The 25,295-nt window shown below is 38.7% G+C and overlaps 1 long non-coding RNA gene across 1 annotated transcript; it reads left to right on the forward strand.

Annotated features, from left to right (window-relative positions):
- The first annotated feature begins 638 nt into the window (after positions 1-638).
- Positions 639-20,685, forward strand: LOC110882141. The gene is made up of 4 exons (XR_004868956.1): positions 639-656; positions 770-846; positions 932-1,018; positions 20,347-20,685. It is a non-coding gene; the product is annotated as an uncharacterized LOC110882141 (long non-coding RNA).
- Positions 20,686-25,295: the final 4,610 nt, after the last annotated feature.

Raw genomic sequence — 25,295 nt, forward strand, 5'->3', positions numbered from 1 at the left:
TATGCAGGATTAGATGATTATTGTTGTTATCCTTTGGAAGTTGGATCCCTAATTACTTCATTATCCTCTAGAAAACATTTTTTTTATGTTGAGTTTGTCATGTTACTAAGTAACTAAAATTGCAGATGATTTTACAGTGAATCCGAACAGATTATGTAGGTCGTATATCCAGAGGTATGCTTTCTGTGTGTCAGTTCTAACTCAGGTTACTGGTATTTTTTCCGTTTAATCGTAAGATTTATCAAAACCGTGATCTCTTTTCGCCTGTATTTTAAATATCATGGTCCTTTAATCTGTATGACGTGGTTATTATACCCTCTAAAACGTATCTTTTTTTTTTACAAAATGCTTATTAAATTCCACTATCAATTGATTAATTAGAGTTGATGATAGACACAATGAACGATTATAGGACCTGAGAACACAGAATTACAAAATGAGTAGGGTTGATTGACTTTCAAGAGGTCGATAGACTCTCCATTGATGTAAATTTGTGGACTATTTGTTTTTATAAATCATAAGATTGATTTGGGATGAATTTTAGTAAATTCTTAACTGTACAATCTTACTAATATCTAATAATGATTTTGTAGTAAATTCTGATTGTGGAATGCCGTCATTTTTGCTTGAGAATATGTACGGAAGAGATGCCGATGGTAACGATTTTTTATGGTTGTATACTTGTATTCATGTTGCTATTGGTCCATTGAACATCAATATCTGCTAACAATGTACACAACTGTTATTAGTTACTAATGAAATTATGCAGGTATATGGTACGAATATTGGCACAGTGACCTGGATGGTGTGAGACGGGAGAACCTCCCGCAATGGCATAACCTACAGGTATATACATAACACATTACTCATGTTTTTTTTTGCTCAACTGAAGTGTTGACCACGGTAATCATTTTGTGCTCGTCTGGAGTAGGTTGGTTGGGATGAAGCAACCGCTGGTGAAAGGCGTAATCGTGTATCGATTTGGAAGACTGAGCCCGTATTACTGCTTCTTTTTTTGGTAAGTTGTGCCAATTAAAAAAAAAGACTTATTAAACTCATGAATTTATGAGCCCCAAGATTCAAGGGCTTTTACAATAATTAAGAATCAGTTAAACGATAAATAACAACTTTATTTCTCTAATATAACACTTACCAAAAAAATCATGATAACTGCAGTCTACTAGATTGTTTTTTTAACCTTTTCTTTTATAATGGCTACATATGCTAAATATATGATAATCTTTATCCTTGAAGTTTTCTGGCAGATAATAACTTCACTGGAACCCTACTAAATACTTTATCCTCTTTAACCCTATTGTCTTCCTTGTAAGTTATACCTTTTGTGTAGGTCCCTTGTGTCGGATGACGAACCTCAAACCTTGTTATACTAACCCACTAGCGAGTGCGGAATCCAAGCTAGCGAGCAAACCGGGATTAAGCAAGTATAAACACAACACACACGGGTTCACCGATTAACACAACTTGTATTAATGCAAATGAAGGTTTCGGTTACAAGCACAATGTTTACAAATCTAACATGTAAACTCTCAAAGTGTGTGTGTGAGATCCGGACAGAATGCTCTCAAGAAGACTCTCTCTTTCGGTGTGTGAATCTGTCTAAGTGTTTGTCTAACACAACACACTGCATGGGTATAAATACCCATACACAGCAGGTCATGTCCGAAGGATCCGATAGATGGTCCGAAGGATCATCTATCGATGACAATATGTTCGAATGATCAGCAATGACCTCGAAGGATGATCCTTCGAGGTCTAACAATCGAAGCATATCTTTCGAGAACCTCGAAGGATCAACAGTATCCTTCGAGGAGCTATCCTTCGAGACAGACAACTACTTTCTAACTGTTTGACCAAGTCAAACCGAAGGATGGTTGACTTGGTCAACTTACATACTTAGAACATCGTTTATATACAGACCGAATACAGACAAAGTACAGACACAAGTGCACCAACAAACTCCCCCTTGGCTGTAGCTTTGTCTTTATCTTCTATAATTGTAGACTCGTCTCGAACTTCGACGGTCCTTGGTCTTCGAGTTCTCAAAACTCTGATGTCCTTTCAAGTCTTCATTGTCGGAGGATCTTCAAAGTCTTCACGTCTTGAAAGCAGAGAGTGTATCAACAAACTACCCGTATCATGTAGGAAGTGTGTTGACAAACTCCCCCTTAACATAAGCTCCCCCTGAGTTATGCTCGTGAATGACTTGATCTTTATGAAGTGAGATCCTTGTGGTGTTGATGATGGCCAGCGGCAACTCGATCATCTTCATCTTTTGAGCGCCTTCTCGTCGTGTCTTCATTCCAAAGCTTGTCATCGACCATGTTCTCCTAGCCTTTAGAATCTGCACATGCAAGAAATCTAAACGCGTAATGAGAACAACTGCTTGAAACGTAGTATAAGCAAATGACACACGAATGACCATGTCACAATCAAACACCGTCTGACAGTTTGAAAGTTTAATAAATTTGTCAATTTTAGTCTTTAACTTTCAAAACATGCAAAAATTTCGACCGTTTATGAAGATTTAGTCAATTCTGTTTTCGTTCAGGTTTCAGGTAACGAAGACTCGAGCTCCAACATCGTATGATCGAAAATAAAGTAGAAAGAAAATCTTTTTGGCTTTTATAAAGTTTATATTAAAACACACCTAAAATCTTTTTGGTATTTTTGAAATTAAAAGACAACAATTTAAAATCCTTTGAGTGTTATCAAACGACATCACCGCTAATGTCGTGCTGATATGCACCAAACGACGAAACTGTTTAAAAGAAAAACAATAAAAGTTAAGCAGTAAATAAATATTTACAGACATTCTTTTTGCGAGTTTCGAGGGTAAGAGAATCATATCAGTGTACGGTCATGCCAAAACACTCTTGTTGTTCAGTTAGTTAACATTAAGATAAGCATCCTATAACAATTATCGGTATTGTTGTCCACTTAAGCTCAACTTATCAGATGTAATCATGGCGAGGGGATACGTTAAGGTATGATTTATACTTACCGACCGGTGTTCATCCACATCACGACACATTCCCGTATCAAGGTATGCACGAGAGTTCATCTTACCGGTGAGTATACCGATTATCATCTGTTTGACCGTATAAATTGTGAGATACTCACTTATTTTGATTTGAAAACAAGCCCTATGTGATATAATCACTTATTGATGAGGAACTTGATTTTCGTATGCATGAGGGCACAGGTGCAAGTCCGTGAACAGGTCAGTACTTCCGTACAGCAGAGAGACGAACTTGACACCCGGATAAATGTGATATTTTATCACTTATTTGATATGGACATGTGATTGTTTATCACTTATTGAGGTCGAATGCAGTATGTAATATGTACACGTATGTATAGTATCATGGAAGATCTAGACTTGCGTCCCCGTTATTTTTTGGTAAAAGATACAACCATGATACCCAGATGATAAGCAGCATAAAGACCGAATATCTCAGAACCTCGGCAATCTATCAAACGAAATTTCGGTACTAAGACCATATGCCAATGAATGGTTCCCACCTGATCTTCAGTCGATTAAGATTTATATCACCCTGCACATTTTAAAATGATTGTGAGCCTACCGATACATCTTATATAGAGCTGCTTATCGTTTTTCATTTAAGGTTTAAAGAGGTTTGGATAGACCACTGATGTACTATCATTTTCTCTTTTGCTCGCCAGGAAACTCATTTTTGTTTTTCTATTGTTTTTGTTTGTTTTTGAAATTTTTCGATGTTTTTGGATTTTCTGATTTTTGGATTTACTCCCCCTAAAATCAATAAACTAAGATAAATTTAAAAACACACAAAGATATTTACAAAAATGATTTTCCGATGTTGGTTTACTCTTGTGCTTGACCTTAATGCCGTTTACCAAAATTAAGTTTTATCAGAAAAGATTTAACAAATTTTGGAAAAATGAGTTGGCATGTCGGTAAGCGGTGCGGACCATGACAACATTGATGAGTTTCATATTGAAACAATCACGTGTGAGGTGATATCCGAGATCAACGTGTCAGGTCAAAGAGTGCTGTTCGAGATAATAATAATTCACAAAGTAGCTTAAATAACGACAAGTATAGGAGAGATTAAGGATTTAAAGGCGTATCCTGCAACTGTTCCGTGCATTGCAAGGAATCTAAGCACTCTCCCAACTGGATATCCATCCGGTGTGGACTTCAAAGTCGAATTTGCAACTACTGAAAAGTCTCTTGTCAGCAACAAAATCATAAACCTCCGGGTCCGGCTGGTCTTCCACATTGTACCAGCGAAGGTCTTTGACTTTCTCTTTCAGAAATGGTGTGCGGATGTTCAATCCATGCAAAGGCATCGGCACACATTTCACTTCATTCGTTCCTGAGGACCCGATCAAAACCAGAATGACCAAATTTTCGGCACGTTCTTCATTTGGTCGAATTTTGCAACTTCATTCAGCCACATTTTCTTTTCTTTCCTCTCTCTCCATCAAAGGCAACAATTTCTTCTGTCGCCTATCTTGTGCAAGGACATCCCACTATCAACAATCCTAAGACTATCAATAGTTCCTCCTGGAACTTCCTGCACACTCATTCAGAGATTAGTTGGAGAGAGGGACCCAAGCCATTGTGGTCTTGGGTCTTCCATTTTCATCAATGACAATAACTTCTTGTCTTTGATGGTTTGTAAATTGTGATGGTCCCCCTGATTCAGTAACCGATTTAGGTTTCCATGTCTGTTTTGTTTTATCAGTGTCATTCTTTAAAATTTTAACTTCATTACAGTTTGAAGTTTTTGAATTTGTTGATTTTACAGAAACAGATTGTTTTTGAACCACATCGGTTTTAATTGCTTTTTCAATCCTTTTGACCTGTTGGCGTTTCTGCTTCTTCTCCCTTTCTTTTACAAGTCGGGGATCTTGTTTTGTGGAAACAGATGGCTTACGGTCAGTCTTGCCACGGGGATCATCAACCTTTCCTTTTTGCTTATGAAGATAAGGGCAATTTCGAATTATATGCCCAATGGTTCCACACTCAAAACATGATCTTCGTTCAACATACCTCGAAGAATCATGTGTTCTCTTAGCCGATGATGTTGAACTTTGTGAACCCGAGGTACTAGGCTGTGAACTGTTTTGTTCATTTCTTTTCAAAACAGTAGCTTTCTTGACAAAATCTAAGTTAGATTTATTTTCAAACGTTTCAATTTTGTCCGTTCCCGTCGATTTCACAAAGTTAACATTTTTCTTCTTCTTTTGATTCGGCTTCTTCTGGACTTGAGCCGGTGCCTTTCCTTTGGGCTTGGTGTGATTTTGCTGTTTTGGCATTGCTGGTAATTTCTTGTTGCCAAATTGTTTTCGAACTTCAGCCCTTGGGATTGGAGGACACTGTGTAACTATAACATGTGGTCCTTTCTTCCCCAAAAACTTACTTGTCGAATTTTCAAAGACTTTATCGATTAAGGATTGATTAACGTTCTTAATAGGAAAATCTTTGTCTGAGTAAATTTTATCATCACCAACCAAAGTGTACAGCAAGGTCACACTCTCCGACTCCTTCTCAGACGAGGACTCAGTTGCAACAGTCTTAGCGGGTGTGGCAGGGGGATCACATAGAATGTGATTCTCAAGAGGTATGTCCTCATTTTTGACTACCGCATCAGACTTTGCTGGAACAGCATCATCAGATTCATCATCTGAAGAATCAGCATCCTCAACCTCAACTGGAGGATCCTGTTTCTGTTCAGCAGTTACAGATGTATCTGCTGACACATTTGAATCTGAGGATACTTCTTTCTGGTATCCGAGTCCTGCTGCAAACTCCTTCACATCAAGAGGAACAGATGGTTCGAAGAACACTCTATCCTCCTCATCAGGCATGGCATCATAATTGTGTCTGACTGGTGGTGGACATTTTTTGTATCCTATGCATGTGACATCCCGTTTTTCTTTCTGAACGTCAATGATGTGATCCAACACATAGCTAGAGCTCAAATAACTGTCTAGCTTAAGCTGGATCGCATCACTTTCAGTTTTGACACAAGCCATTTCCTTTTGCATCATCTCAAGGCGAGATATATACAAATTAATGTCCGTTTGTTTTCTGGAAACCATTTTAGTCAATTCAGTTTTATCTTTCTTTAATGTCTCAATCATTGACTTAAATTCTTTTTCATGGTTTTCATAAAACATATTGGCTTCTGTGCATTTTGAAAGATCCACAGTCAACTTCTGATTGTGGATGAATGTCACATCATATTTTTCTTGCAAAGCCTCGTTGTGACAACTCGAATTTCCAAGATTCTTATTTCGCATTTATTGCACGTTCAAATATTGTTTAGCTGTTTAAATTGCACAATTGATTACTATGGAATTGTTTACGTTTTGGTATAATGAAGTGTATTGTGTGATTGTGCATGACTATGTGTTAATTATGATAAACTTGTCAAATGTGTAAACTTGGTGGTGAAACTGTGTAATTAATTGGAATAGTGCACTATTGTAAAATATAATACTTGAGGATGTAGAGGTCAATTAGTGGAATTCTAGTAATACATAACCCTAAACTCTTTCACTAATCATTTGGCACAAAAACCAAAGCACGTACATTCATCTCTCTAGCAATCATCATCACCACCATCATTGGCACAAGGCATTCATCACTTTTGATTCTACATTTCTCTAGGATCATCACAAGGTAATTGATTATTGTTTATAGATTTCTTGAGTATGTGTTCATGGAAAAACCCTAGTATGATTGCATGTGATATTCTGTGATTTGATCTTGAACAATTGAGATTATGACATGATTAGATACATGCTGGATAGGTTATCATTGTGGTAATTGTTGTTGTTGATTAGCATTTGATGATTGTTATGCTCCTGCCGTCATCACATATGAATTAGGGTTTGGAAATTGTTTGATCAAAAAGAAAACGTAACTGATATGATGCAAAGAGTGAACGATTGAATTGTTTCCCTGAGTTATGTGAACCATTAATAGTCTGAGTTTAAACTGTTCATACTTGTCCGAGTTTAATCACTTTATATACTTGCCTGAGTTTAAACACACTAGCAAGCCCGAGTTTAATCTAGTGACATTGGGCCCGAGTTTGTTACAATGTAATATACTCCGAATATAATGAATGGACTTGGTCCGAATATCATGAACATCACCCTTGTCCGAGTTTAATGGATCAAAATGGTCCGAGTTTAATGAACATCATTGATCCGAGTTTAATAGATAAATGGAGACCGAGTTTGTTATGCTCACCCTTGTCCGACTTTAATGAGTTCCCAAGGTCCGAGTTTAGGCTATATGCTGATGTCCGAACTTGTTTGGCATGTTATGGTCCGAGTTTCTTGAAGGTCCCTCTAGTCCGAGTTTAATACACATGAAAATGATGTCTGAGTTTAATGCCATATATGTGTGTGATCCGAGTTTCAAAGGCTCACAAGGTCCGAGTTTTAAACCTCATACCCCCCCACCTATGTCCGAGTTTAAAAGGGGAGTTTCCCCCTTGTCCGACTTTTTAAAGCCACACCCAGGGGTCCGAATTTATTGAATGGTTATGTAGACCGAATTTATTGAATGGTTATGTAGACTGAGTTTTATGGTTGTGAGTTTGTCTGAGTTTGTTTGTGTAACATGATTTCACCCTTGGCCGAACTTTGGACTACATAATCATGCCTGACTTTTATATTCACATCACATAAGGGATCCGAACTGTATTGATACATGATGTCTAGGTTAATATGCATGCAAGATGACGTTTATTGATAAACTGTGTGAATTGTTGATTTGATATATATGATGTGAATTATAGCGACGTTACATGCCCTGAGTTTTGCTTATACTAGAAAAGACTGTGTGTTTGTGATTCAAGTTCAGTAGCCTATATGAGAAACTATATGATACTATACTGAATGATACCGTATGTGCGAACAACCATTATCATACCAAATTATGCACAAATGTCACACGGATCACAATTGCTTGATATCATAGACTTGTAAACCTTAATTTGATGCAACCACTTACATCGTATCATGTACAACGCATCCTAGGTCGTGTGTAACGGAATTAGACGATTAGCAAACCCTAGAAGCAATAACATACCGAGCAAACCAAGGTGAGTTCACACTCCTACTAAGGCATGGGATTCCCGGGTCGTGGGAATGGGTTAAAGGTTTCAATTGACTTAGAACGTACAAATGCTTTTCCTAGACTATCACCTATCATGGTCCTCGGATGTCAGGACGATTCCGTAGGTTAGGATAACACCTACGTGGTCATATGCCAATTACTGCCTCGGATGTCAGGCACGCACGTAAAACCTACGTGTACGCATTACTTACTTCTATCCTCAGTACAAAGGATACGTACGTGAAACCCACGTACACCCCCGCGTCTCCTATCCTCGGTTGTGAAGGATACGTACGTAAAACCTACGTACACCCCATACGCGCTACTGTTCTCGGAAGAAGAACAGGGATGATACGAGAAGTTGATACGAATAGTCTAGTGGTCACATAACATGGGAAGCCCCCACCTGTATAACTTACTATTGGCCCAGTAGAGCCACCCGTTACTTACTGTTACGCACTTACTTACTGTGAACTCGCTCAACTAGTTTGTTGATCATTCTGTTACATGCCTTGCAGATCGTTAGGTACTTGGAGCTTGCACTGGAGAAGCGGGTCGTTGTGGACAAGGATCGTGGTTTCTACGTTGAACTATTATGACATTTAAAACTATTAACTATTGTTGGATTATTTACTATGCTTCCGCTACACTCTGAAACTATGGTTATGTTTTGAACACCTATCGTATTGGATGGATGGTTTACATTTATTTTACTTAATATTAATTACATGTTCAATATGATTGGTGGCTTGATCCTGGTCAGTCACGCTCCCAAGCGGTGATACTCCGCAGGTGGATTTTGGGGGTGTGACAGATTGGTATCAGAGCCATTGGTTATAGAGAACTTGGTTTTAATATGGGAAAACGTTTTTATTAAAACCAGACTATAACCAGAACAGTGCTCTCAAACGATCCACAACGACGCTTCGCTCCACGTGCAAGACTCGACATACTAGGTAATAAGGTTTATGTTTATTACCTGCTTACTAGAACTGCATAGAACTTTGCTCGAAGTATGCTTACATTACTTTGCTCACTACTTGTTACTGCTTAAGAACACCTATGTGCCTACACTTTTCTGTCATCGCCCTACTCGCGAACCATTCATACTTATGCTACCTTTGCCGTTCGATCATGTCTGGACGTGTTGACATGACTCAAGCCCAGTTGGCGGCTCTTATTAACAAACAAGTTGCTGCGGCGCTTGCAGCCGCACAAGCAGGAGGTATAACCTGCTATTACAGATCTATCCTAGGATGTTAGATCCTACTCTCGTGACCCAACTCTCGCGCTTAACCTTGACCTATCTTTCTCGCGCAACGAGTCAGAACGCACAGCAACCTGTCTGCACATTCAAGAACATCATGGACTGTCGTCCAGGCACATTCAGTGGCACGGAAGGAGCAGTGGGACTACCCCACTGGTTTGGGAAGCTCGAGTCAGTATTCGAGATGTGCGAATTCCCTGAGGCTCGTAGGGTCAAGTACGCCACTGGTACCTTGGAAGGAATCGCGCTAACCTAGTGGAACGCGCAAGTACAGATACTAGGGTTGGCAGCTGCTAACGCCACCCCCTGGAACGAATTCAAAGAACGCATTGAAAGGGAATACTGCACGCATGATGACATCCACAAGTTGGAAGTGGAGCTTTACCATTTGAAAATGACGGGGTCAGAAGTTGATGCATATACGAAACGGTCGGACGAACTGGCCATCTTGTGTCCAACCATGGTGGACCCTCCAAGCAAGCATATCGAATTGTATCACAAGGTTCTAGCCTCAGAAATTCAGAGCTATGCTACATCGGCTAACCTCGACAACATTCAAGACATTCAGTGTCTTGCTTATCGCCTCACGGATCAGGCAGTGGAACAGAACAGGCTGCCTAGTTGTATCAGCGCTATTACTACCGCTACCACTCCTGCTACTCCCGCTACTCCTAGTGACAACAAGCGGAAATGGGATGGGTATTCCAGCAAGGGTTCAGCTACCGTTCAGTCTCAAGCACAGCAGCAGCGCAAGAATAGTGATCACCAGAGCCGAGTCAGCCAACTTCTGGTGGTCAGGGGCAGGGTGGATATCGGGGAATTCACCCAATGTGTAACTAATGCAACAGACACCACGGTGGTTAGTGCAACGAGGGACGTTTCCAGAGGTGTCTCAAGATGGGCCATGAAGCTAAGGATTCAGGAGTCCACGGCCTGCAAATCGGAATCGCCAGCAGCAACAGCAAGCAGAAATCCCATGCAAAGAAAAGAAGTTGGAAGACCATCCAGCTGTACGCGACTTTCCTCAGGTGTTTCCTAAAGATTTACCTGGTCTACCGCCTCATCGTCAGGTCGAATTTCAAATCGAGCTCGCTCCAGAAGCAGCACCCATAGCTCGAGCACCGTATCGCTTAGCTCCATCAGAATCGGAAGAACTATTGACGCAACTACAAGAACTCTTGGATACCAATTATCTGTGAAAAAGAAGGATGGCACCTTCAGGATGTGAAATTGATTACCGTGAACTGAACAAGATCACAGTGAAGAACCGTTATCCTCTTCCACGCATTGACGACTTATTCGCCCAGTTGTAAGGGTCGAGTTACTACTCCAAGGTTGATCTACAGGCTGATTATCATCAGCTGAGAGTCCGGGATGAGGACGTCTCCAAGACAGCTTTCAGAGCTCGCCTGCAGTTTTTCATGGATCTTATGAACAGGGTGTGCAAAACCTACCTTGACAAGTTCGTCATTGCCTTCATCGACGCCATTCTGATCTACTCCAAGAGTCAGGAGGAACACGAGCAGCACTTACGTCTTATCTTGGAACCTCTTCGAAAGGAACAATTGTACGCCAAGTTTTCAAAATGCGACTTCTGGCTTCATGAAGTCCACTTCTTAGGCCATGTGGTGAACAGGGATGGGATCCATGTTGATCCATCCAAGGTAGATTCGATCAGGAACTGGCCTGCACCGCGCACACCGACAGAAATACGCCAAATATTGGGTTTGGCGGGGTACTACAGACGATTTATTAAAGACTTTTCGAAGATCGCGCAGCCACTTGCACTACTGACACAGAAGGGTGCCACCTACCGTTGGGGAGATCCCCAGGAAACCGCTTTCCAGTACCTAAAGGATAGGCTTTACAGTGCACCTATTCTCTCATTGCCAGAGGGCACGGACGATTTTGTAGTCTATTGTGACGCATCGATACAAGGGCTTGGTTGCGTATTGATGCAGCGGGATAAAGTGATAGCCTACGCTTCTCGGCAACTCAAGGTTCACGAACGAAACTACACGACGCACGATCTAGAGCTGGGAGCTGTTGTTTTCGCGCTTAAGATATGGCGACACTACCTGTACGGTACCAGGTGCACGATTTACACCGATCACAGGAGTCTCGAGCATATCCTTAAGCAGAAGGATTTGAACATGCGTCAACGACGATGGGTCGAGTTACTTAACGACTACGAATGCGCCATCAAGTACCATCCAGGCAAAGCCAATGTTGTGGCTGATGCCCTCAGTCGAAAGGACACTTTACCTCGGCGCGTGCGAGCGCTACAGCTTACGATTCAGTCTAGCCTTCCTGCACAGATACGAGCTGCTCAGACAGAAGCACTGAAGCCCGAAAACGTCAAGGCTGAAGCCTTACGCGGATCACGGCAACGATTAGAACAAAGCGAAGACGACGCCTACTATGTGACAGGACGTATTTGGGTCCCACTTTATGGCGGTCTACGCGAACTTGTAATGGATGAAGCTCACAAGTCTCGCTATTCGGTACATCCAGGGTCGGATAAAATGTACCACGACATCAGTACTACTTATTGGTGGCCTAGTATGAAGGCCCACATCGCTACGTACGTTGGAAAATGCTTAACCTGTGCGAGAGTCAAGGTTGAATATCAGAAACCAGCTGGTCTACTTCAGCAGCCTAAGATACCGCAATGGAAATGGGAAGAAATTTCCATGGATTTTGTTACAGGTTTACCTAGATCTCAGCGTGGGAATGATACAATATGGGTCATAGTTGATCGACTCACCAAGTCTGCACACTTCCTGCCGATTAAGGAAACGGACAAGTTCTCCACTCTCGCAGACGTCTATCTTAAAGAAGTTGTTTCGAGGCACGGAGTGCCCACCTCTATTATTTCGGATCGCGATGCACGATTCACGTCAGAGCTATGGCAAGCAATGCATAAATCTTTCGGCTCACGTTTAGACATGAGCACAGCATATCATCCTCAGACGGATGGGCAGTCTGAGCGAACGATTCAAACACTTGAAGACATGCTTAGGGCATGCGTTATCGATTTCGGCAACGGCTGGGAAAAACACCTCCCATTGGTGGAGTTTTCGTACAATAACAGTTACCATACCAGCATTCAAGCCGCTCCATTCGAGGCATTGTACGGACGTAAATGCCGGTCACCTCTCTGTTGGGCAGAGGTGGGGGATAGTCAAATTACGGGTCCAGAGATTGTAGTGGACGCCACAGAAAAGATTGCACAGATACGACAACGCATGGCGGCAGCACGCGACCGTCAGAAAGCCTACGCGGATAAGCGTAAGAGACCATTGGAATTTCAGGTCCGGGACCGGGTTTTACTAAAAGTCTCACCCTGGAAGGGTGTGGTTCGTTTTGGCAAACGGGGCAAACTGAATCCGCGGTACGTCGGACCATTCGAAATCTTAGAAAAGATTGGCAAAGTAGCCTACAAGTTGAACTTACCAGCTGAACTCGGAGCAGTTCACAATGTCTTTCATGTGTCGAACTTAAAGAAGTGCTTATAAGATGAAACCCTCATCATTCCTTTTAAGGAACTCACTATCGACGAGCGGTTGCAGTTTGTCGAGGAACCAATTGAAATCACGGACCGGGATGTTAAGGTCCTCAAACACAAGAGAATCCCTCTTGTTCGAGTTCGTTGGAACTCCCAACGTGGCCCAGAGTACACCTGGGAACGCGAAGACCAAATGAAAGAAAAGCACCCCCAGTTATTCGAAACCAATACATCCACTACTGAGGCTGAAGCTACTACTACTGAATTTCGGGACGAAATTCCAAATCAACGGGGGGATGATGTGACACCCCAGGTAAACCAGTGAACAGTACAGCTTACCTAGCTTCCTCAGTGAGTGCGTACCAAATTTCGGGACGAAATTTCTTTTAAGTTGGGGATAATGTGACAACACGAATTTCCAAGATTCTTATTTCGCATTTATTGCACGTTCAAATATTGTTTAGCTGTTTAAATTGCACAATTGATTACTATGGAATTGTTTACGTTTTGGTATAATGAAGTGTATTGTGTGATTGTGCATGACTATGTGTTAATTATGATAAACTTGTCAAATGTGTAAACTTGGTGGTGAAACTGTGTAATTAATTGGAATAGTGCACTATTGTAAAATATAATACTTGAGGATGTAGAGGTCAATTAGTGGAATTCTAGTAATACATAACCCTAAACTCTTTCACTAATCATTTGGCACAAAAACCAAAGCACGTACATTCATCTCTCTAGCAATCATCATCACCACCATCATTGGCACAAGGCATTCATCACTTTTGATTCTACATTTCTCTAGGATCATCACAAGGTAATTGATTATTGTTTATAGATTTCTTGAGTATGTGTTCATGGAAAAACCCTAGTATGATTGCATGTGATATTCTGTGATTTGATCTTGAACAATTGAGATTATGACATGATTAGATACATGCTGGATAGGTTATCATTGTGGTAATTGTTGTTGTTGATTAGCATTTGATGATTGTTATGCTCCTGCCGTCATCACATATGAATTAGGGTTTGGAAATTGTTTGATCAAAAAGAAAACGTAACTGATATGATGCAAAGAGTGAACGATTGAATTGTTTCCCTGAGTTATGTGAACCATTAATAGTCTGAGTTTAAACTGTTCATACTTGTCCGAGTTTAATCACTTTATATACTTGCCTGAGTTTAAACACACTAGCAAGCCCGAGTTTAATCTAGTGACATTGGGCCCGAGTTTGTTACAATGTAATATACTCCGAATATAATGAATGGACTTGGTCCGAATATCATGAACATCACCCTTGTCCGAGTTTAATGGATCAAAATGGTCCGAGTTTAATGAACATCATTGATCCGAGTTTAATAGATAAATGGAGACCGAGTTTGTTATGCTCACCCTTGTCCGACTTTAATGAGTTCCCAAGGTCCGAGTTTAGGCTATATGCTGATGTCCGAACTTGTTTGGCATGTTATGGTCCGAGTTTCTTGAAGGTCCCTCTAGTCCGAGTTTAATACACATGAAAATGATGTCTGAGTTTAATGCCATATATGTGTGTGATCCGAGTTTCAAAGGCTCACAAGGTCCGAGTTTTAAACCTCATACCCCCCCACCTATGTCCGAGTTTAAAAGGGGAGTTTCCCCCTTGTCCGACTTTTTAAAGCCACACCCAGGGGTCCGAATTTATTGAATGGTTATGTAGACCGAATTTATTGAATGGTTATGTAGACTGAGTTTTATGGTTGTGAGTTTGTCTGAGTTTGTTTGTGTAACATGATTTCACCCTTGGCCGAACTTTGGACTACATAATCATGCCTGACTTTTATATTCACATCACATAAGGGATCCGAACTGTATTGATACATGATGTCTAGGTTAATATGCATGCAAGATGACGTTTATTGATAAACTGTGTGAATTGTTGATTTGATATATATGATGTGAATTATAGCGACGTTACATGCCCTGAGTTTTGCTTATACTAGAAAAGACTGTGTGTTTGTGATTCAAGTTCAGTAGCCTATATGAGAAACTATATGATACTATACTGAATGATACCGTATGTGCGAACAACCATTATCATACCAAATTATGCACAAATGTCACACGGATCACAATTGCTTGATATCATAGACTTGTAAACCTTAATTTGATGCAACCACTTACATCGTATCATGTACAACGCATCCTAGGTCGTGTGTAACGGAATTAGACGATTAGCAAACCCTAGAAGCAATAACATACCGAGCAAACCAAGGTGAGTTCACACTCCTACTAAGGCATGGGATTCCCGGGTCGTGGGAATGGGTTAAAGGTTTCAATTGACTTAGAACGTACAAATGCTTTTCCTAGACTATCACCTATCATGGTCCTCGGATGTCAGGACGGTTCCGTAGGTTAGGATAACACCTACGTGGTCATATGCCAATTACTGCCTCGGATGTCAGGCACGCACGTAAAACCTACGTGTACGCATTACTTACTTCTATCCTCGGTACAAAGGATACGTACGTGAAACCCACGTACACCCCCGCGTCTCCTATCCTCGGTTGTGAAGGATACGTACGTAAAACCTACGTACACCCCATACGCGCTACTGTTCTCGGAAGAAGAACAGGGATGATACGAGAAGTTGATACGAATAGTCTAGTGGTCACATAACATGGGAAGCCCCCACCTGTATAACTTACTATTGGCCCAGTAGAGCCACCCGTTACTTACTGTTACGCACTTACTTACTGTGAACTCGCTCAACTAGTTTGTTAATCATTCTGTTACATGCCTTGCAGATCGGTAGGTACTTGGAGCTTGCACTGGAGAAGCGGGTCGTTGTGGACAAGGATCGTGGTTTCTACGTTGAACTATTATGACATTTAAAACTATTAACTATTGTTGGATTATTTACTATGCTTCCGCTACACTCTGAAACTATGGTTATGTTTTGAACACCTATCGTATTGGATGGATGGTTTACATTTATTTTACTTAATATTAATTACATGTTCAATATGATTGGTGGCTTGATCCTGGTCAGTCACGCTCCCAAGCGGTGATACTCCGCAGGTGGATTTTGGGGGTGTGACACTCGTGTTTGCTTTGCAATGCACACCACTCAGCATTCAAAGAACCATGTTTGTCTTGCAAGTCAAACAAACTAGCTTGTAAAGCATCATGTTTGGCTTGCAACTCAGACATGCTTGCCTCTAACTCAGCACATTTAGCCTGCAAGCTATCACAGTTATCACAGTTTACAGCAATGGGTTCATCGACACATACCTGACTTGAAGAACTGTCGACATTAGCCATAAAGGCTGAATGGAGAGACGACGAAGTACAAGCAGCTTGATCCATCAGAACAGATCTTCCAACACTTAGTGCTGCAGCTTCATCCAAACGTTCATCAATATCAGCATCAACTGAGACACCAGATGTCTCACCCATATTCTCATCGCCTGACCTAGATGAGTCTTCATCAACACTCCTGCTGTACCCAGAAGAGTCTTCATCTTCAGAAGATTCACCACCACTGGCGGAAGATTCTCCACCACTGGTGTTAACTACATCCTTCACAACTTGGGCAAAGCAAGCTGTACCATTAGGAGCATCACCACCAAACTGGATTGACCAGTCACAACCTTCATCCATCTGAACTACAAGTGCCCGGTTGGCTTGATTGTTGACAGGCACTAACGTACGTTCACTATTTCTGTTCTGGTTCTGCTGGTTGCCCTGGTTTCTGAAGGGGTTCTGGTTTCCATGCTGTGCTGGCTTTGCACATTCCCTCTTGAAGTGACCCCGTTCACCACAGTTGAAGCACCTTACTGCTTGTTTATCGAACCCATACTTGGTGTCTCTCTTACTTTCCAAGCTGGTTCTTCCAGTACTTTCCATCCAATCCTTTGCTCTTCTCACAGCACTTGCAAAGGCCCACTTGATATCCATCAAGTCCATCTCTTCTTTATCGATCTGCCGATAGTCTTCCTGTGTCAGATTAATGTTGCCAATCTGACCTTCTATCAACCCACAGTACGCGCTCACTATAGTGTTAAGTAGCTCCATGTGTTCCTTGGCTACTTCTACACTGACTTTGGAGAAGCTTGAAGTGTCGAGCTGTACTGTATTTGGCTTTGATTGTTGACCAGCAGATGATGTTCCTCCATAACATGCACGTTGTTGTTGAGCAGGAGGAGGAGGAGGTGGTTCTATTGGATTTCCATACATGTCTGTGGTGGGAGGTGGCTTAACAGGAACTTGTATTGGATTGCCAAAACAATCTGTGCTTGTGACAAACGCCGTTTGAATTGGAGCATGTGAACCAGTTCTTGCAGACGAAGAGCTGGAAGTTCCATAATACATTTCTGGATTCTGTGGCAATGGAACTCTCTTCGCCTTCAATGTTTCCTCCTGATCCTTGTTTTCCAAAAGCTGCACGAAGTCGTTAATATTTGTAGTTGTCAACGCTCCGTTATACTTAAGGATTTCCAAGAAACTATTCCATTGAGGAGGCAAGGCATCAGCAAACTTCTTTACCACCTCTGCTTGAGTTGTTGTAACTCCAAAATTGTTCAACTCAGTAAGCAGGTGATAGAAACGACTTGTCATGTCTCCCAGAGACTCCTTATCCATGCAAGCGAAGCAGTCAAATTCTTTCTTGAGTAGATCATGACGCAACTGACGTGTTGCTTCATTTCCTACTCCTCTTGTTTTCAACCCGTCCCACAACTTCTTAGTTGTCTTGAAGCTGACAAACTGGTGATAAATATCCTTGCTCAAAGCCTGGGTGAGAATGGCGTATGCTTTCTTTTCCAGATCATACGTTTTCTTTTTATCTTCGGGAAGATCAGCAAATGACGCAGTCTCTGAAGCAGCAACCTCTATGGCTTGATCGAAATCTGTGGTGAAACGTATCCACAGTTCCGTATTTTGACCAAGAACATATGTTTTAAACCTCTCAGCCCATCCTGGATATTCATTCAAACTCATCAGTTTTGGGGGTCGATTCAAACTTCCTGTTTCGCTTTCGCTTAATAAGATACTTTGTACACTCGGAGTTTGACCGGTTACTAATGCCCATTGATTTGATGGTAAAGCATTTACTTGTGAAGATGTAGATACTGGAGATTCGGCCCATGATGGTGATAGACTTGTACACGTATACTTTCCACTATCAGGAGCCGGTGTACCCCACCATGAAGGAGTAACACCAGAACTGGTATATTTTCCACTGTCTGGAGCAGGATTCCACCAACTCGGATTCATCTTTGACAAGAAAAATAAATTCTAAGTCAAAGTCACGAAGGATGATGGCCACCCGAAAGATCGCACAGCCGAAGGATCCTGGTCGAAAGATCTGAAATCACATAAACTAGTTAACAATAAACTGACCACAATCGAAAGATCAACTATTGTTCGAAAGATCAACAGTACTCGAAAGGTCACTGTTGTATCTCGAACAATGGTTTCGAAAGATTCACAAGCTCGAAGGATTCACTATTTGAAAGATCCTTATCTTTCGAGTATATATCCTTATCTTTCGTATGGCTGACTTTCGAAAGATCACACTAGTTCGAATGATCAACAGTGTGCGAAAGATCACTGTTGACTTTCGAGCACTGGCTTCGAAAGATTCAAAATCTCGAAAGATTCACACTTGAAAGATCCTTATCTTTCGAGATAAATCCCTATCTTTCGGACACTTGACTTTCGAAAAGATTCCTTTATCGAAAGATATGTTTCAGACTTCGAAGGATGGGTCGAAGGATGATGATCTTTCGAGCCTTCCTTGATCGAAAGATGGTCTTTCGATGTCGAAAGATATCTTTCGAGAGATTCTGACACAACTGACGTTGATGTGACAGGTTGGTGAAAAAGGTGATGGGTAGGTAAGGTCAACTTTCGGCAAAAGGGTATGGCAGGCTGTACTTTCTCACCAACCAAGATTTTCAAAGATAATTTACCCAAAAAGGAAAACCTTATCTTCAAACCAGTCACCGGAATATTGACCGGAATATGGCCGGAAATTACCAACACACTCAAAAACAAGTTTTTAAGTTACCCAACCCACTTACGAACACTCTCGGTAAGTTTAAAACACGTTTTCCAGTTTAAAAGTGTAGAAAAACCAACAAAAACGGGTGTTAAACCAAGTGTTCAAACACACACCAAGAACTCGAATAACCCGGTTTTAAACAAGGTAAAGAGCCAAGCTCTGATACCACTTGTAGGTCCCTTGTGTCGGATGACGAACCTCAAACCTTGTTATACTAACCCACTAGCGAGTGCGGAATCCAAGCTAGCGAGCAAACCGGGATTAAGCAAGTATAAACACAACACACACGGGTTCACCGATTAACACAACTTGTATTAATGCAAATGAAGGTTTCGGTTACAAGCACAATGTTTACAAATCTAACATGTAAACTCTCAAAGTGTGTGTGTGAGATCCGGACAGAATGCTCTCAAGAAGACTCTCTCTTTCGGTGTGTGAATCTGTCTAAGTGTCTGTCTAACACAACACACTGCATGGGTATAAATACCCATACACAGCAGGTCATGTCCGAAGGATCCGATAGATGGTCCGAAGGATCATCTATCGATGACAATATGTTCGAATGATCAGCAATGACCTCGAAGGATGATCCTTCGAGGTCTAACAATCGAAGCATATCTTTCGAGAACCTCGAAGGATCAACAGTATCCTTCGAGGAGCTATCCTTCGAGACAGACAACTACTTTCTAACTGTTTGACCAAGTCAAACCGGAGGATGGTTGACTTGGTCAACTTACATACTTAGAACATCGTTTATATACAGACCGAATACAGACAAAGTACAGACACAAGTGCACCAACATTTTGTTTGTTTGCTTAGAATAGAGGTGGCAGTTTTGACTTATTAACGGGTAATGCAGTCAGTTTTGGTCCTTTATATTTCAAACGGGTTGAGCTGCCCGTGAGCTACTTGAGATCGGTTCGTTAAAAGCTTGAATCCAGCCGGGCTTCATACGTTAACCTACAAAATAAGCTTGTTTAATCGAGCCTCATATACCAAGCTCGGCTAGGTTCGCGAGTCTAAACTGAACATATTATGTATAACACATTTGCAGTTATATATACCCACACACATTGTGTATATCTAAAATAACTAAAGGATTTACAATTACTAAATAAAAAGTTAATAAATAATAAACGAACCGAGCGTGAGATTTGGATATACACCTCGGGTTCGAGCTCCATTAAGCTAAGTTAAGTGAGTCGAGCCCACACCTAGAACTCAAGCTCAGGTGAGCTTGAGGTCGGCTTTGCTCGCATACACCGTACTTGAAAGTCACCTAAATTCTATTTTTATTAGATGTAACCTCCTAAATCATTTAGTTAAAGATTTGGATTTTTGCGGCGAGTTGTTGATGTCTTATATTTTTTTGCAATTCAGGTCTCTAAATGATAACAACTTGTCGGGAGAAATCTGGTTCGTTCAATGAGTGGGAGTAAAAACTTTCCACATGGTGCGTCAATCAGGGACTTGATTATTTCATGGGGTGCGTTCATTTACGAACAACTTATTGGGTTGGATGACGCGCCTAACAGTATTGATAAGCCATTTGTTGAACTACCCGCGCTTGATGCTTTAAAGGATGAAAGCAAGAAAATTGAAGAGTTTGCAGGGGAAAAAAATTCCGTCTGGTGGATCGATGAATGCACAATGGAGTCGGGCCTAACTATGTATCCACACTTGTTAGAGGAACACCCGTAAGTCATATTTGTTTCCATCTGGGCAGGTTGGGTGACAGACTGACTGGTCAAACAAGTTCTGATCAAAACATAAAAAAACTGGTGCGGGTCGGGTTGACCTGAAACAGTATTTGTCCAAAAAAATCATCTTATAAATGGGTTTGGCCTTGGGTCAAAACAGATAAATCCTGTAAGGGTTGGGTTGACCTAGAGCGTTTTTTTTGGTCTTGGAAAGCATTAAAACTTTATAAATAAATTGTGTGTGACTGTGTGTGAAATGGTGGATTAAACGGGTTCGGGGCAAATGGATAAGTTCTGGTGCGGGTCGAGCTGACCTTAAAAATAATTGTTCCTGTAAAAACTGTGTATGAAATAAGATTACGAAGTCGAAAACTATATTATTTCTAATGGGTCAAACGAGTTTGGGTCAAAAAGGATAATTTCCGGTACACTTTTTGTCCAAACGATTCCATTCTTTTACTATGTACAGTTAGTCTCATTTAAAAAGTAATGTACTCTTTGAATAAAACCATTTTGGAGGTTGTATGCGTTAAAAATAACTCTTTGGGTGACTTTTGATTTAAACTGTTTGTCCTTTTAAATATTTCTTTTATTTAAACCCAAAAATAACTCTTTGGGTGACTTTTGATTTGACCAAACGGTTCGGGTCAAAACCGATGAATTATGTATGGGTTGGTTTGAAACCTGCATGTTTTCCCATGTGTTTATCATGTTTCCACTATTCTATTAATAATTAGGACATATTTTTAAATTTGATCCACATCATTCTTTTAATAAGTTACATTTTATATTGCAGTGTTATCTTGATCCCGAATACTTATTGACCCTTAAGCTGACAACCAAGAGTGATGTTTATAGCCTTGGATCTGTACTTTTGAAAATTTTGACCGGTATGAAACCAATATCACATGGAAAAAATATCGTCCGCGAGGTACTATTGGGTTTTTTTACATTCATATCTCGAAATTCTTTAGAGGTGGCAAATTTTATGGGTCGGGTCTCATAACGGGTCAAAATGTGTAACTTTTAACAAGTGTCAGATTGGGTAAGGTCGAATTGACTCGAAAGTATTGTTGACAAAAAGGACCACAAAAGTTATATTATGTTGATATCAATTTAGTTATTTGAATGCAACAAATATACACTTTAGGTGACTTTGGACCTGTTTGACCCATTTAACTCCATTGCATTTTAGCTATTTTCTATTTTATCCACTAAACCCAATAGAGCTAAAGATAACCGAATTGACCCATCCATATTTTCTATTTTATCCACTAAACCCATTGGACCTCAATTATAGCTGGACGGAAGGTGTGGTTTTGAGCCCATGGTCTGGGTCTATCTCACCCGTAAAAAAGCCCGAGAATGTTGTCTATCATCTCAACTAAAAAATAAGCAAATTTTGGCTTCCGCAGCAACGCGCGGGTTCCCCACTAGTATATATATATATATATATATATATACACACACACATATGATTCAAATATAATTTAAGGGATGAGTTAAATTATTAAATAGTAAAAATCCTTAAGCTATTTCCTGTCGATATGTATGTGTTGTGTACATATATTTTAAATCATCTAATTATATAATACCTAATATTTTTGTATTTATTTGTATGAAATATCATTTGTTTCATTAATATAGGTTATAAAATATTTTACATATATTTGCATACTTTTCATATAGATGAAAATGCATGTGCTTATAATACAACATAATCATGTGGATAATATTTTCATTGGGTTATTATGAAAATTCTGTTTTTAATTATTGTATTTAAACAATAAAAATGTTTTAAGTATGCTAAAATATTATATTTTAACAAAATTAATATAATTATATGTTTTGTCAAAACTTTTGATAAAAATATATATATTTAAGTTGAGTAAAATTTTGGTTATATAATAAATCATAAAAACATACTACTTGCATCGAATAATATTTTATATTATGATATTTCAGTGACATCATACCTAAAGGGTGTTATCTTATATCTTTGATTAAGATATATTGAATTGTATTCATATAAATATATGGGTATGATATATATCACAAAATTTAATATTAATATATTATGAATATATTCCCTTTATATATGTATAGCATAATATACTATAAGATACAAATATGGGTTACATATACTGAAAATTTAAATGTCATAAAATCATTTAGGTATAATACATGAATTGTATTATCTTAATATTTGTATTATGATATTTTCAAAGTATCAGACCTGAATTGTGTTATCCTATATTAATATTAAGATATTAATGTTAATATCGTAATATTATTATAACTCGTAGGTATGACATTAGATATTCCTTGAACTATTATATTTTCAATAGTACTTTTATCCAAAGAATTTTCATTACTAGCCTAAATTTCCTGATTACATGCTATTTACTTTGACATCTGAATTGCAAACATGTTCAGATATAATTATTACAGAACTAAACAATATTTTCAATAGTACTTTTATCCAAAGAACTAAACCCTAAACCCTAAAGCTAAACCCTAAACCCTAAATCTAAACCTTAAAGCTAAACCCTAAAAGCCAAACCCTAATATATTTAGGGTTTAGGGGTTATGATTTAGGGTTCAGGGTTAAAAGATCCTTGTTAGGGTTCGATGAGCTGGTTCCAACGCCGCTGGAATGAGTCCAATCGGAGTTCGTTTAAGTCGGTTCCCCACTGTTCCCGCCTTTTTTAGTGTTCCCCAATGAACCTCACACTATATATATATATATATATACACATATATACGTATTATATTTTAACATTTTCTTTCACTATATATTGTATCAAAATATAAGGAAAGTACTTTTATCCAAAAAATTTCCATTATATATATATAGAAAAAGTATATCGTACATTACGGTGCGTGATTTGTTCTATAACATGCGTGATTAATATTTTCAATAAGCGTGATTATTGTGTCTCAACATGCGTGATTTTGGATTTTTGGGTTATAACGTGCGTGATTTTAAACTGAACGTGCGTAATTACCTGTCGTACGTGATGTACGTTAAGCAGTAATGTACATTAATATATATATTATGTGCTGTTTCCTTTCGTCGCAGTTGCAGGTGTCTTACTAATACTGGTCTCAACTCAGCTTATATTTTCAGAGCTCATGGCTAGATAGGTATTCAGGATGTAGGGTGGAAATTTATGGCTATGACTATGGCTGGAAATAAGGGTCTTATAGGAAATCTTGAGATTCCTAGTTATTGGTCCTACCATTGTTCTTCTTGGATTTGGTACTAGTACTGGTATCCTTAGGGTTTCTTTTGGGTTACACGCGGGTATGGATTAAGAAATTATAAGAATAGATTCTGAGTAAACATGTAGGTTTGTTTCTTCTCCTATATAAAAGCTTGTTTTTCTACAGAAGATATTTGATTATATTGTATATAAGAAATTTTGTCCAGTATATGCATACATATAAAATTTCAAATTCCCTGTAATATACTATTAAATTGTTTCTAAAAATCCAATCTTATGACTGATGGTATTAATTATCATGTTTATTCCCATAACTTTATTCATACTGTTATATTAACAATAGTAATAAATTTATTGAACATAATATTTTGGAACAAAAAGGGTAAATTACCAAAAGAAATAAATTTAATCAAAATATAAATTACTGGATTTTTCTAGAACAATTTTATTTTTAACTGACGGGTTGAATCATTTTGGTTGCAAAATATTAGGACTTGATTCTTAATTTATCATATTTATTTATTTAAAGAATTATAATAGATAATACAAAGTTGGCATTTCTAAATTTGATCCTTAGTGTATTAGGTAGTGAAGTATTACTCCTATCTCAGCATATATATATATATATATATATATATATATATATATATATATATATATATATACACATATGATTCAAATATAATTTAAGGGATGAGTTAAATTATTAAATAGTAAAAATCCTTAAGCTATTTCGTGTCGATATGTATGTGTTGTGTACATATATTTTAAATCATCTAATTATAAAATACCTATTATTTTTGTATTTATTTGTATCAAAAATCATTTGTTTCATTAATATAGGTTATAAAATATTTTACATATATTTGCATACTTTTCATATAGATGAAAATGTACATGTGCTTATAATACAACATAATCATGTGGAATAATATTTTCATTGGGTTATTATGAAAATTCTGTTTTTAATTATTGTATATAGACAATAAACATGTTTTAAGTATGCTAAAAGATTATATTTTAACAAAATTAATATAATTATATGTTTTGTCAAAACTTTTGACAAAAATATATATATTTAAGTTGAGTAAAATTTTGGTTATATCATAAATCATAAAAACATACTACTTGCATCGAATAATATTTTATATTATGATATTTCAGTGACATCATACCTAAAGGGTGTTGTCTTATATCTTTGATTAAGAGATATTGAATTGTATTCATATAAATATATGGGTATGATATATATCATAAAATTTAATATTAATATATTATGAATATATTCCCTTTATATATTTATAGCATAATATACTATATGATACAAATAGGGGTTACATATACTGAAAATTTAAATGACATAAAATCATTTAGGTATAATACATGAATTGTATTATGTTAA

This window comes from Helianthus annuus, chromosome 10, assembly GCF_002127325.2.
Source record: "Helianthus annuus cultivar XRQ/B chromosome 10, HanXRQr2.0-SUNRISE, whole genome shotgun sequence".
Classification (NCBI taxonomy): domain Eukaryota; kingdom Viridiplantae; phylum Streptophyta; class Magnoliopsida; order Asterales; family Asteraceae; genus Helianthus; species Helianthus annuus.